Source organism: Mauremys reevesii, linkage group 5 (genome assembly GCF_016161935.1).
Source record: "Mauremys reevesii isolate NIE-2019 linkage group 5, ASM1616193v1, whole genome shotgun sequence".
NCBI classification, from domain to species: domain Eukaryota; kingdom Metazoa; phylum Chordata; order Testudines; family Geoemydidae; genus Mauremys; species Mauremys reevesii.
In genome coordinates, this window is record NC_052627.1 from 34,896,766 (window position 1) to 34,911,438 (window position 14,673).

A 14,673-nucleotide genomic window follows, 5' to 3' on the forward strand; every position below is an offset into this window, starting at 1 on the left:
TATTTCCCTAGTGTGCTAATGAGACTGTCATGTGGAACTCTGTCAAAAGCCTTACTAAAATAAACTGCATCTCCCTGTCCACTAGGCCAATAACCCCATCAAAGGAGAAAATTAGGTTGGTTTGGCATGTTTCGTTCTTGGCAAATCTATGTTGGCTATTACTTATTACATTTTATCCTCTAGGTGCTTACAGATTGATTGGAAAGATACCAGAACAAAATTATTAAACAGGAATTGAAGTTAGGCTGACTGTTCTGTAATCCCCAGGGGTCTTCTTAGTATCCATCTTTAAAAAGGGGAACAATCCCTTCTCCAGTCCTCTAGGACTTCACATGTCCTCAATGGATTCTTTAGGGTACTCACTGATGGTTCCAGGATAATTTGAGGTAAGTTTCTTCATTTCCTAGGATGAATTTTGTCAGGCACTGCCAACTTGAATATATCTAAATATGTTTAAACTGTTCTTTCCCTATTCTGGCTTGTGTTCCTTCCCTTGTGTTCCATTGTTGTTAATATTAATTGTGTTAAGCATCTGGTCGCAATTTACCTTTTTAGTGAAGCTTGAAGGAACATAAGCATTAAATACCTCAGCCTTCTTGTTGTCATCCATTATTAACTCTCCTTCTCCATTAAGTAGGGGACCTGTGCTTCCCTTCGTCCTTCTCTTGCTCAACTCTTCTTATTGTCTTCTACGTCCATTGCTAAGAATAACTCATTTTGTGCCTTAGTCTTTCTGATTTTGTCCCTACATACTTGTACTAGTCTTTTATAGTTCTCCTCCTTAGCAATTCACCCATGTTTCCACTTTTTGTAGGATTCCTTTTTGATTTTCAGGTAATTGAATAGCTTTTGACAGAGCCATATTGGCCTCAGACTATTCTTCCTATCTTTCCTTCATATTGCGATAGTGTGCCGTCAATATTGTGTCTCTTTTTGAGAAACTGCCAGCTCTCTTGACCATCTGTTTTCGGTATATTTTCTTCCTGGGCCCTTGGCTACCAGTTCTCTGAGTTTGTCAGTCTACTTTTTTGAAGTCCATTGTTGTTGTTCTGCTGCTGTCAATTCTTCCTTTCCTTAGAATTATGAAATCTGTTGTTTCATGATCACTTTCACTCAAATTACCTTCAGATTCACAATCAATTCCTCCTTGGCTGTTCCCCTGGTTACTTCCTCCACTTTCTGAAACAAAAAAGTTTTCTCCAATACATTCCAAGAATTTATTGGACATTTTGTATTTTGCCATGTTACTTTTCCAGCAGATTCTCGGATAGATAAAGTCCTCCATTACTACCATGTCTTGTGTTTTGTATATTTCTGCTATTTGTTCTAGAAATGCCTCATCCACCTCCTCCTCCTGATCTGGTGTCCTGTTGTAGATTCCTAATATGACATTGCCCCTGTTTTTTCCCCCTTTTATCTTTGCTTGGAGACTTTCAACTGGTCTGCGTCTCACCTCCTTCTGGACTTCAGAACAAGTGTGTATCTTCTTGATGTATAATGCAACACCTCCTCCCTTTTCTCCCATCTGTCCTTCCTGAACAAGCTGTATCTCTCTATACCAATATCCCAGTCATGAGATTTATCCCTCCAAGTCTCTGTGATGCCAATTAAGTCTTAATTTAGCTATATACCAATACTTTCAAGACTTCCTATTTATTCCCCATACTACTTGCACTTGTGTCTAGACATCTAAAATATTGAGCAGATTCCCCCTCTGAGTTTCCTTTTGTTGCTCTTATGGGTAGGTTGTAATTTTCCATTCCCCCTACCCCCCCCCAAAATCTAGCCCTCTGTTAAGGTCACCTCTTTTATGCTAACTGTGGCCTTTTGTCACCTGCCTCTTTGAACCTAGTTTAAAGCCCTCCTCACTAGGTTGGTGAGTTAGGTGATGAAGATGCTCTTCCCCGTCTTCATCGGGTGGACCCCATCTCTGCCCAGCAGTCCTGCATCCCATGATAGAGGAAGCCAATGCCCTCCTATCGACACCATCTGTGCAGTCATACATTCCGTCGTCAGGATGCACCCTTACCCTCAATCAGGTGGACAGACAAAAACACAACCCTGCACCCCCAACTCCTTCACCCTTGCTCCCAAAGCTCTGTAGCCACTGCTGATCTTCTCAGGATCATTATAGTGGATCACAAATTGAATATGAGTCAACAGTGTTGATACTGTTGTGGAAAAAGCTAATATCATTCTGGGGTGTATTAAACCGGAGTGTTGTATGCAAGACATGGGAGGAATCTGCTCTGCTCTACTTGTCATTGGTGAGGCCTCAGCTTGAGTGCCACACTTTAGGAAAGATGTGAACAAAATGGAGAGAATCTAGAGGAGAACAACAAGTGGTAAAAGGCTTAGAAAACTTGACCTATGAAGAAAGGATTAACAAAAACTAGGGATGTTGGGAAAAACTGATAAGTCTTCAAATATGTTAAGGGCTGTTATAAAGAGAACAGTGATCAATTGTTCTCCATGTCCACTGAAGGAAGAACAAGAAGTAATGGGCTTTATTCTGCAGCAAGGGAGATTTTGGTTAGATATTAGGAAAACCTTTCTAACTATAAGGGGACTTAAACTCTGGAATAGGCTACCAAGGGAGGATGTGGCATTCGTATCATTGATGGTTTTTAAGAACAGGTTGGCCAAACATCTTTCAAGGATCGTCTAGGTTTACTTGGTCCTGCCTCAGTACAGGGGGCTGGACTTGATGACTTCTTGAGGTCCCTTCCAGCCCTGCATTTGTGATTCTATGACATGCAGGCTGCATTCCTAGCAAGTTAAGACCAGAACCCAGGGGGGAAGCCTTCAGGATCAGGATGCCTGATGGGCCAGGGCCCCTCCAGGTGTAGGCTGGGAAGGAGCTAGCAGTGGTGTTGGTGGGTTTTCCTCCCATTGTTGGCTCTTCACTATAGAGTAAGTTAAGGGAAAAAATCTGTTGCTGCACTCAGCTGGCTAACTCCCTTAATCTCCCAGCTGCTTTTGTCTCATAAGCCACATGTCTTACCAGCCCCATGTATTAATATTAATTTAGAATGATGTAGCACTCTGAGGGACTGGAACATTCAGGTGCTGTCCATATTTTCATGTACAAATCCAGGATCTTAACTGCCTATACATTAAATAAACAATTTAACTTTATATGTACACAAACCCCCTCTCCCCCTTTCCCAAATATTCTTTAAGCTCAAGGTTGAAAGTTACATTAAAAGGGTTCAAAATACACTTCTTTTGCATTGAAATCTACAGAGAGAAACTCCATCTCAATTTATCAAAAGAATCTTCTCTTTCTGTATGAAAGGGAAGCTCTCTGCTGGTCAGAGATCGGCATGGGGGAAAGGTGCAGGCTAGCAAAAGAGTGCAGGGGGTGGGGAGCACATGTGTTGTCCCCACACCAGCCTTGCATTGCTAATCTCAGATTGGTAATACAGTCGGTGCCTATATAGCTTTTCCATTCCCCCTCCGTCCCATTGTTCTCCTGTTTTCAGCTGCTTCTGGAGAGAGCAGCTAACTATGGAAGTCCTGGGCCTGGCAGTGCAGTTCTATTGGGTCCGTCCTGCCAGGAAAGCTGGGGAGAATGCAGGGTGTAAGAGGCCTAGAGGCAGCATGGAAGCATAGGTCCTCCACTTAAATTGTCCTAGCCCTGGGCTGATCTCTCAGGAGGCTCATGGGATTTGCAGATAGGCCTGTTGTACCCGCTCTGTTATTGAGACCATTGAGGGGAAATCTCAGTGAGACTTCCTCCACTTTAGCCCTGTCTTTGGAATTTTTATGCAATTAGGGAGTCGAACCTTTTGGTTTTACTTCATTGTATTTTTTTTAATTCATAGATCGGGGTGGCCAAACTTTTTGGCCCGAGGTCCACATCTGGGTATGGAAATTGTATGGCAGGCCATGAATGCTCATGAAATTGGGGGTTGGTACTGGAGGGGGTCAGGGCTCCAGCTGGGAGTGCGGGCTCTGAGGTGGGGCCAGAAATGAGGAGTTTAGGGTACAGGAGGGGGCTTGGGGCTGGGGTGTGGGATGGGGGGGCTCTAGCTAGGGGTGTGGGCTCTGGGGTGGAGCTGGGGATGCAGGAGGGTGCTCTGGACTGGGACTGAGAGATTTTGGAGGGTGGGAGGACGATTGGGGCTGGGAGTTGGGGCACAGGAAAAGGTCAGGGGTGCAGACTCTGGGTGGTCCTTACCTCAAGTAGCTCCCGGAAGTAGCAGCATGTCCCCCCCTCCGGCACCTACACTGAGGCACGGCCAGGAGGCTCTGTATGCTGCCCTGTCCACAGGCGCTGCCCCTGCAGCTCCCATTGGCTGCTGTTCCAGGCCAATGGGAGCTGCAGGGGCAGTGCTTGGGGCGGGGGCAGTGTGTGGAACCCCCTGGCTTTCCTTAGGCATAGGAGCTGGAGGGGGGACATGCCGCTGCTTCTGGGAGCCAAGTGGAGCCACAGCACATGTGGAACAGGGTAAGCCCCCGACCCCGCTTCCCGGCTTGAGCTCGAGGGCTGGATTAAAAAGTCTGAAGGGCTGGATGTGGCCCCTGGGCCGTAGTTTGCCCACCCCTGTCATAGATAGATAGATAGATACAGATAATTTTGAGACTGAACATCAGTGCTTTTTTAAACAAAATTGTAAAAGTGTGTGTGTGTTTGTGTGTTCTGTAATTCTTTCATTAGAAATTGTCTAGGATTCAAAATGAACAGCATATACATGCTCCCAAACTGCCACCTTGTGCTCCAGGATCTCAGGTTTTTTTAACTAAGACTATGGCTACTTGCAGTATAGCCGACAGGAGCAGCGGTAGCGCTGTCTGCATCACTGATTAGGTCAGTACTTACGTCGCTTGGGGTGTGGCTTATTCGTCAATTATCTGGACATATGTGGTAGTTTAGACAGATCCTAAGTCTATAGCTGTTCAGGTTACGAAGAAATGGTTTGCTACGTGAACAGAGTATAACTGTTACAGTGATATCTTTCTAAGTCTACAAAGAGTCTGAGACAAATGCTCTGTAGGCAGGGCTGGCTCTAGGCACTTTCCAAGGGGCGGCCCTCCGGCTCCTTTTTCTTTTCTTTTTTTATTTGCTTGGGGCGCAAAAAGCCGGGAGCTGGCCCTGAGCGGAAGTGAGCTGTGGTAGTGTGCAGCACGGGGAGGGCTGCAGGAAGTAATGGGGAGGGGCAGAGGAACCGCTCTCACACACCCCCCAGCTCACCTCCGCTCCACTGCCACCTGCTCCCCGAGCGCTCTGCTTCTCTCCCCCTACCCCACCCCGCTTCTCCCAGGCTTGCTGTGTGAATCAACTGTTTTGCGGCAAGCCTGGGTGGGAGGGGGGAGAAGCAGCGCAGTGGCGGCGCACTCAGGGGAGCAGGCGGAGTGAAGGTGAGCTGCCGCGGTGGGAGGCGCGGGGAGGGTCGCAGGAAGTAACCCGGGGGGGGGGCAGAGGAACTGCTCTCCCCCCCCAGCTCACCTCCGCCTCCTCCCCCGAGCGCGCTGCCACTCCGCTTCTCCCCCTTCCCTTCCTCCCAGGCTTGCCTGGGAGGGGGGGGTAGGAGGGGAAATGAGGCGTGCCCAGGGGAGGAGGTGGGGCCGGAGATTTGGGGAAGGGGTTGGAATGGGGTGGGGAAGGGGCAGAGTTGGGACGGGGCCAGGGGGGTGCGGGAAATTTTTTTTGCTTGGGGCGGCAAAAAACTTGGAGCCGGCCCTGTCTGTAGGGCATGAACTGTTCTATTTATCATGGTGAGAAGTTAGCTCAGAGACTTAATGGTCTTGTAAACATCAGCACTATCTGTTTTGTTGCTGACCAAATATGGAAAAAGGGAAATGGATGGACATATGAAGAATCTCAAAATCTACTGAGAGTGATGTCTTATTTTGACGTCTCATGTGTGTGAACTTTTTGTGGATGGATCATGCAAATATTCCCCTGCCCCCACCAGATTGTGCCAATTCAAACCATAATAAATGAGGTACCACTGAAGTGTGGTTATGCTGGGTAACTGCAGTTGTTAGCTGGTTTAAGGCATGTCTGGGCTTTGGTCTTGTGTTTTTGAAAGTGTCTGATATAAATTTACATCCTTTTTAGGCATTGCGTATGGATTCACTCAGAATACTGTCCACTACCTTTTACATGTACAGTTAACCAAATCTCTGTGTTAGGCTCAAATACTTTCCAAGGAAACAGAGGCAGCTCTGTAAACAGATGAACTATGACAACTGGAGCTCAGTTTGTTTGACCATTTATGCACTACATCTCTAAGAAGCTTTTTGTCGTGTGTGTGCTGTGGAAAGGTCAAATAATGTTCTGTAAAACTGATGAAATGAACAGAGATACATCTTATCCCTTGCCAACCATTTACTGTAATGGCTGTTCCTTTAATTGCAAAACTCCTGCTATCTGGTAAACAAATCCCAAAGCTGCTTTCATATGAAGATATGGTATTACCATTTCAGGCCAGGTGCTTATAGGTGCAGTTCTGATACAGGCTAATTTGTTTTCTAGAAAGTTAATGTGTTTATCCATTGTAGATGTGAAATCAAAATTAGTTGATTGTGCTCTTTTCCTCACTATAGAAAGAGAGTTCCAAGTTCCTATGCTTGCATATTTATAATCATAATGACTCTGTCTACCATGACCCTGTTCGTATCTTTACTTTTAATTCAGAATCTAACAAAAATTTAATTAGTGAACATCCCTGTTTTCAAAACAACAACAACAACAAAACCTCTTATGGGCTGTGCTAATCTTTTTCCAAACGAAATACACTAAAAAGTTTTGTTATTGGTTAGAAAGCTTTAGGGGTGCAGCAATTTGCTAGCTATCTTCGTGACATCTGAAAATGGGCAGGCAAATCCCTCTGAGCATCTTTGGCAATGTTCTTTCTGATTTCTCTGTGGAAGGAGGGCTCCTTCTTTCCTGAAAAGGGACTGTGCCAGTCATTACTCGGTGGTGCCCTTCGAGTAGCATTCCAGTCACCAGATTTATTATGCTATAAAAATACATTATTAAATATGGACATGTAAGAAGATGGTATGCAAAAGCTAATATTCCCATCACAATATTAATTCAGCAGTGTTACATCGCTAGAGAAGACTTTTGTAATTCCTGTTTCCATTGTTCACTGAAAACAATAATACATTTCCAGTCACATTGTTAGATGTATGGCCTATAGAATACATAGGATGTACAGCATGACCAAGTTAATGTTAGGTGGGCACCACAGATGCAACTGGCAGAACTGTAAAAGAGAGCATAATAGGCTGGTAACTCTGCCGGTTATCAATGTTCCTTGACATTTCCCATTGAGACCCTGTTTTCAATTGTTTATAACTTGCAGAACTTTGACCATTTGGGCTGAAATTTTACATGCCTGGGTGACTGCTTCATAGATTCATAGATTCTAGGACTGGAAGGAACCTCGAGAGGTCATTGAGTCCAATCCCCTGCCCTCATGGCAGGACCAAATACTGTCTTCTAGACCATCCCAGATAGACATTTATCTAACCTACTCTTAAATATCTCCAGAGATGGAGATTCCACAACCTCCCTAGGCAATTTATTCCAATGTTTAACCACCCTGACAGTTAGGAACTTTTTCCTAATGTCCAACCTAAACCTCCCTTGCTGCAGTTTAAGCCCATTGCTTCTTGTTCTATCCTTAGAGGCTAAGATGAACAAGTTTTCCTCCTCCTCCTTATGACACCCTTTTAGATACCTGAAAACTGCTACCATGTCCCCTCTCAGTCTTCTCCTTTCCAAACTAAACAAACCCAATTCTTTCAGCCTTCCTTCATAGGTCATGTTCTCTAAACCTTTAATCATTCTTGTTGCTTTTCTCTGGACCTTCTCCAATTTCTCCACTTCTTTCTTGAAATGTGGTGCCCAGAACTGGACACAATACTACAGGATGATTTATTTATTTGTTTTGAAATTTCAGCCAGAATGGCACATTCATTTCCAAGAATTAGGTGAGGGGAAAAAATGTTTTGCCCATGTTTAAAAAAAAAAAAAAAAAAATCTGGTGACCTTTTATTTGAGAAGCTCTAGCACCCTGATGCTTTTGAGCAGGAACTTGAAAGTTTGGTAGGGGGTGGCCTTTGTGTCCCTGATGCGCCTTTTGCTTTCCCCATCAAAGTTTCCCCAGTTTGGCGAAGCTGTAAGCATATGAAAAATTGCAGTTTGCATTGCTCATTAGAGACTTGGGATTTGGAGATCTAACAACTCTGTGAAGATTCTGAGCATGCTCCAGTCTGGGACTGAGCAGGACTTTCCCTGCGGGGGCAGACTGGGGTGTGCCAGGAACAGGAACTGAGAGCAGGGAGCCTGTGTCTCCTTTGCTGTCAGTGAAACCCGGACTCGTAGGCAGCATAGAGGAGGAAGCTGTCTAAATCAAATAGAGAGGGGAGAAGAGCCAGACCTGCCAGAGGTGGGATAGAGGTGGGAGTAGCTGGACAAGGAGCATGGATGGGGAGGAACTAGGAATAGAAATAGGAGAGGAAAATGAGGCCTGGGAGTTAGGATGGGGAGACTAGGAGTGATTAAGGTAGAAGATTGTGACTGGCTGGGCACACAGATTTGAACTGGCTGGACAAGAAGATAGTATTGGGAACTACTAGGACTGGGGGAAAGAGATGAGGGCGTGAGATCTCCCCCACCCGTACTCTGGCTCCTCATCAGAACTAGCCTACTGGCTGGGAGAATGGGACAGGGAGCTAGAGGGCCAGGAGAGACTAGATTGGATGAAGATCTGGGGGAGTAAGACTGGGACTGGGAGCCAGTGGTGACTGGGAATGTGGGTATGGCTACATGGAGGCCAATAGTGTGGAGAAACAAAAATCAGACAAGTAGTTGGGGAAGGGGGGGTGGGGGAGAGACTGGAATTGCCCAGGCAGGGAGAATAGGGATAAGAGTGTAGGAGGGGATATTTTTCAGGATAAGGGAATTCTGGAGGGAGAGACTAGGACTGTCTGGGCAAGGAGACTGGGACTGACATGGTGAGGAGAATGGGACTAGAATGAGTAGCCAGGGTTGGGGAAGAAAAAGACAGAGTGGATTAAATAGACCAAAGTGTCTTTTCTCACAAGAGAACACTCCCTGCCAGATCCTGGAATCGCACCATTCCTCTGCTATCAGCAAATATCTGTGAAACTCACTGATGAAATATATCTCATCTCCTTCTAGTGCTGATCCGCATAGCAGTCATAGGTTGTCATCCTCTGCTCAGTTAGATCAAGTAGCAGAGGACCTAAAGATTACAACCTTGCTGATGAGCCATGTGGGTCTTGATATGATGCCAGACGGTGGAACTGATCTTTTCATAATTTACTATTTTTAGAACCTAGGAAATTGCATACACAATACCAAGTAGATGGACCTTCGCTGGGGATGAATCAGGGTTGTGTAATGAATGAGACTGTTGTCTGCAGGACTCCCTGCCCTCATTTGTTGCAGATGTTGGAAGGTGGGTACTTATTGTAAATACCAGGAGACAGCAGGCCTGGGCCTGCAATAGCTAAAGGATCCCCCACTTAGCTGGGGGGAAGGGCCAGTGGACCTGGGCTACAACTGAATACTAGGGCAAAAACTGAAAAATGGGGATGAGACTGAAGGTTATAGGGCAAAAATCAGGAAACTGGAAGGGGACACCAAGCAGAGAACCCCTGACAACATCCACTGCTTCTCAAAGGTATCTGGGCGGTATCCACTGACTCCTTAGAGGATCAGAAATAGGCCCCACAATCACAGTTAATCCTCATCCATCTTCCTTCTCCAGAAGTGATGGCTGTCCATCTTGGAAGGTGGGTAGGGAATGAGGCAGGGGATTTCAGGGAAGAGAGAGGATGGTCTTGTGGATAAGACAGTTGAATGCTTCCTGGAGAATTTAATTTTATCCCTCCCTCTGACAGAGTTCCTGTTTGATCCTAGGCAAATCACTAAAATCAAACTTTTCATAGGTGGGCCACTAAATTCCTAATTTTCTTGGTCCCTTACTTGAGACCTTGGGGTCTGATTTGCAGAAGTGCTGAGCACTCACAGCTGCAAGTGAAGTCAATGGGGACTGTGCTTTGAACAGACAAAGTGCTATGTAATGTTAAGTACTGAAGAAACTAAGTCCCAGAGAGACTCAGCGAGTAGCCCATCACACAGGAAGTCTGTGATGGAACAGAACATTCAATCTAGATCTCTAAAGTCCCAGACTAGCACCCAAATAACAGGGCCATTCTCCTTCTGTTAGTATCACAGCTAGGGTGACCAGATGTCCTGATTTTAAAGGGACAGTCCTGAATTTTGGGTCTTTTTCTTATATAAGCTCCCATCACCCCCCACCCCCTGTCCCGATTTTTCACATTTGCTGTCTGGTCACCCTAATCACAGCTGGATTGGTATGTGCATTCAGCCAGCTAGTGACTTCCTGGCCGAAATTAATCAGCCATGTATAGAATTAACTCTTTTGTCACTCAGCCTTCACTGGTATCATTGCTCTTTCCTAAAGTGTCTGTCTGCCTTTGGGATGGAATATTTGTGTATTTGACAGAGGAAATTGCAAGTTCAGAGCAAATTGGGCTGTGTAGCTAAACCCATTAATGTTTGGCTGAATTGGCCAAATAACTCAGGAGTGGGCATGATATAAGCCAAACACAAGGTTTTCACAACATTAGTGAAGGCAGCCAAGACACTATCTCATCATTGAGGAATATCAAATATGTTTGAGGAGGGCAGAAGTCTCACTTGGGCATGTCCATCTGTTCTGTGTACTGGGGTTACATGTACGTGATTCTTCAGCTGGAGAAACTTCGGTAAATAAAAAATAGCTTCTGTCACTATAAGAAGAAAAACTGTGATCTTGCAGAGGAGCATTGTGTTGGAAGTCGCTGCTATAGATTTGGGAATTTTAAAAACTTCTATTACACTGAGGACATCATTTTTAGCCTCTCCAATTTGAAGTGACCCTTGATTTGATTTTTCCACTTTTCACAGTAAAATATTTAATATTTATGTTTTCATATCTCACTCCAAGCAACATGGTAATTGAAGGTTTCGCATTTGCTAATGGACCTGTTCTTACAGCTTATCTTCCCATATGAAAAATGTATTTTTATTAACGTAAAACTCCTGCTGAGAGTACAATCCTTGCTATTATAATGCACAGGGAAGGATTGCAGGAAACTGATGTGAAATGGATACTACACACATCTCGAGGACTCTGCTGGTCTATACTTTTCTTTGTGGCTTAAGTAGCTTTAAAATTCTGTCACAAACCATGTAATAGAAGTTTTCCACAATTTGCAGGCCTGACGTAGTATTAATATATTGTTGCTAAAGGAGTCAGTCTTCTGTCATCAATATACTGCCGTACATTGTCATGAACAGGACCAAAGCATAAACTCTGGTGGTTAACTTTGTGGGTGGGTCTGGTTGAGTAGGGTAACAGTTGCTTAATCAAGATGCTTATTTTGAATGGTTGTTAGCTACATTAAAATGTTCCACACTGGTTTTACTGAAACATTTTAGCCTTCTTTATTTCTTTCACACGCATGCTTCATATTGCTGGACTGTTTTAAAATAGTTAATACATTTCAGTTTTAAATTATTTTCTTCTCTTGTTATTGCGCTGACACTGATCTAGGATGACAAATCATAAGCTTGCAAATCAGGTCGCATGTTAATATTCCAAATGCCAAACATTGTTTTTATTGCTTATTTTTCTAGCTGCTCATGTCAGGCACCTGGGAGGGTGTGAAGTTGCAGATTCTCTTATGTGATCTTGATAATGTTAACAATCCCCCCAGTATAATGGAAAGTGCTGTTTCGGAAGGGCAGGATAGTGTGCCCCAATTCTCTTTACAAATCTGCCAAACTATGGTTTATTGCCTAGAGAGGACTAATATTACTTAAAAATAAATCAGATTAGAGTATGAGACAGTACTTCTGAAATGTGTCTTTGATCATATGAGGTCATGAAAAGAGTGAGAGCGTGCCATTATATTATATCTGAATGTATTACTTACCATTTTTGGCATGTACTCACTGTTGCTGACACATTGCTTATTCTGCTATTCAAATGTAGCTGTTGCACGTAGGCACTTTGCAACTGGAGGAAAGCGAGTGGCTCAAAGTATTAATGATGAATTGCTAATCCTGCTACAGTACATGGTAGCTAGCTTGAGGTTAGCTGTTTGTTGTGTTTAATCACAAAGAAGTACCCACATCTGGAAACCTTTGTAGGGATATTTATTATAATTTGTGCTGCTTAAAGAAAATGGGTGGAGAGGGAAATTGAGATAGAAAGATTTTGGACACATTTTGTGGTGGTAATTCATGCTTACTAACTCCAGGATTCAGAACTGAATCCCTTTTAATGAAGAGCCTAGGAAGATACAGAATGTCTCATTAAAAGCTACAGTGCTGTGGACTCACTGAGCCAGAGCTAGTATTCCTTTTTAACCCTCTGATCCTGGTTGAGCTGACAGAATATATGACAAACAATTTGTATGGGGGAAGGTGAGCTGTAAGATACAATATATCATCCTGCAACATTGCACAGACTGGCACGTAGCCTGTTACTAGGGTAATATTGGAAAAGGTGAGGGGAGAGGGGACCTCCAGGCTCAGACAGACTTGATTAGTTTTTGCCAGTTTGATGGTTCACCATATTGACCCACCTGTTCAATCTTACAGTCACTGGTGTTTTGTACAAAAAGAAAAACTGCTGTTGAAAACAAAAGGAAAAAAAGCACCATTTCCTTCCCTTCTCCTCCCAAACACTCCAGATGGAATTTCTCTCACAATATGGTCAACAGATCTGCAGTTGCTGTCTTCTGCTGCAGTGGTGGATGAGTGCTGACGCCTTGAAATTAATTAACTCTGATTTATTGCTTGTGTTCAGTACCTATGTTAAAGACCTCTAAGGAAAGCATTTAAAGTGAAAGAGGATGTTTCATGTGACACTTGCATGCAGTGCATTTGAATACCTGTATTGCTTTTGATGTGGGGCCTAGTTCTGCCGCACTTACTCATGTCACTAAGCACCTTCATACATGAGTAGTCCCACATATTTTAATGGGACTGCTCATACTATACAATGTAAGTGTGGCAGATTCAGGCCCTGTAAGAATGATTTTTCCAACTACTAGTAGAGTTTTATAGAACAAGGTTAGATGAAGGGTATACATCTTTTTAAAGGACATGAAGATATTATGTTAAGACTGGTTGGTTGGTTTTTTTTACACAGTGTAATATGACTTGAAATTGAAATCTTTCCTAATACCTCTGTCCTCCTTTCTTTTTCTTTCCAGCATATAAATTGGCTAGTTTAGTATACTCTGCAGTAGAGGCAATCATGAGTGTAGGCCTCTGGTATTTATTTCCAATTAAATACGTGGGTTGTTGTTTTTTTCCATCTCGGATGGGTGAAGTAAAGCATAAAGACTAAATGAAACTGTCTGGAAAAAATATGAGTATGGGCTGTATGTCAGGTATAATTCCTAACATTTGTGCATACCCAAAAACTTAAAATAGGTCTTGTTTTCTACTGCTTGTGGTTTCTTGTCTATGACAAACTGGACAATGCTTCTTTTGTATTAGGAACACAGTAAATACTTTAAAAATAGTTTGTGATTATCAAATGTACTCCCACCCAGGTTTGTAATATTAACATCAGACATACTTTTCTATATTTAATAACACAATAACAGTTTTTCCTGAAGTTATGGAGTAATACAGAATGGAGTTAGATTTGAATGGTAAATCAAAATCTAATGCAGTGGGAGAAATGGGGGACTCTTAGCCAGAAAGAAACTGTGTGTGAATTTCTGGGTGCATGTGTGTAATTGTTAAGGCTTACTGCATGTCGAAGGCAGTAAATTCCATGAACTGGGGACTAACAAAACTATGGTCATGCAGTAGACATAGTTAATTTGAGAATATGCCAGCGAGTCTGTCACTTCTGCTCTGCAATTAGGAGAACTGAATTCCGTAATGTCCTTGTAAAGAAATTCTCGCTAAATTCACGTGGGTAAGATAGTCCTTATCTTTGTGTCAGTGCTGACTCCCAGGGAGGAATGCCACTTACTGAATCATCAGCATCACTTCCCACAGCACCAGAGCTTTCCTGCAGGTCTTCAGTTCAAGTTCTGACTCAGCTTGTCAGTACAAGATGAGGGGTATGGCCGTAGGCTGTTCGGTACGGTGCCATCATTTAATTTAAGTCATAAAGCCAACTTTACAAAAACCTATGGTGATGCAAATTTGTGTAGAGGGGAGGATGGAGCCCTAATGATTGATGAGACCTGCATGGTGACTTTTATGTAACCTTGTCAATATTTAATCAGAGTCTGAGTTTATTCAGCTGTTATAGAGACACAGACTGAAAGTCTTTACTTCAGGATGGGTGAGCCTAGTGGAGTTAAAGATTGAGGTGCTGCTCAAACTTTTAAAAACATTTTGAAAACTTACAAAAACATTGGTATTTTGTGACTCTTATTTATTCACTCTCCCAGGATGGCTTTCAAGGGAGACTCGATTCAACTCTTCTTTTTAATACCAAGGGAACATAAGAACGGCCATACTGGGTCAGACCAAAGGTCCATCTAGCCCAGTATCCTATCTTCTGACAGTGGCCAATGCTAGGTGCCCCAGAGGGTAATCATCAAGTAAACAGAACAGGTAATCATCAAGTGATCCATCCCCAG

General features: G+C 43.5%; 1 protein-coding gene across 4 annotated transcripts in view; it reads left to right on the forward strand.

The window, feature by feature from the left end:
- PPP3CA (protein phosphatase 3 catalytic subunit alpha) overlaps positions 1-14,673 on the forward strand; it is a 320,675-nt gene that overhangs the window by 176,244 nt on the left and 129,758 nt on the right. The gene's annotated exons all lie outside the window — the stretch shown is intronic.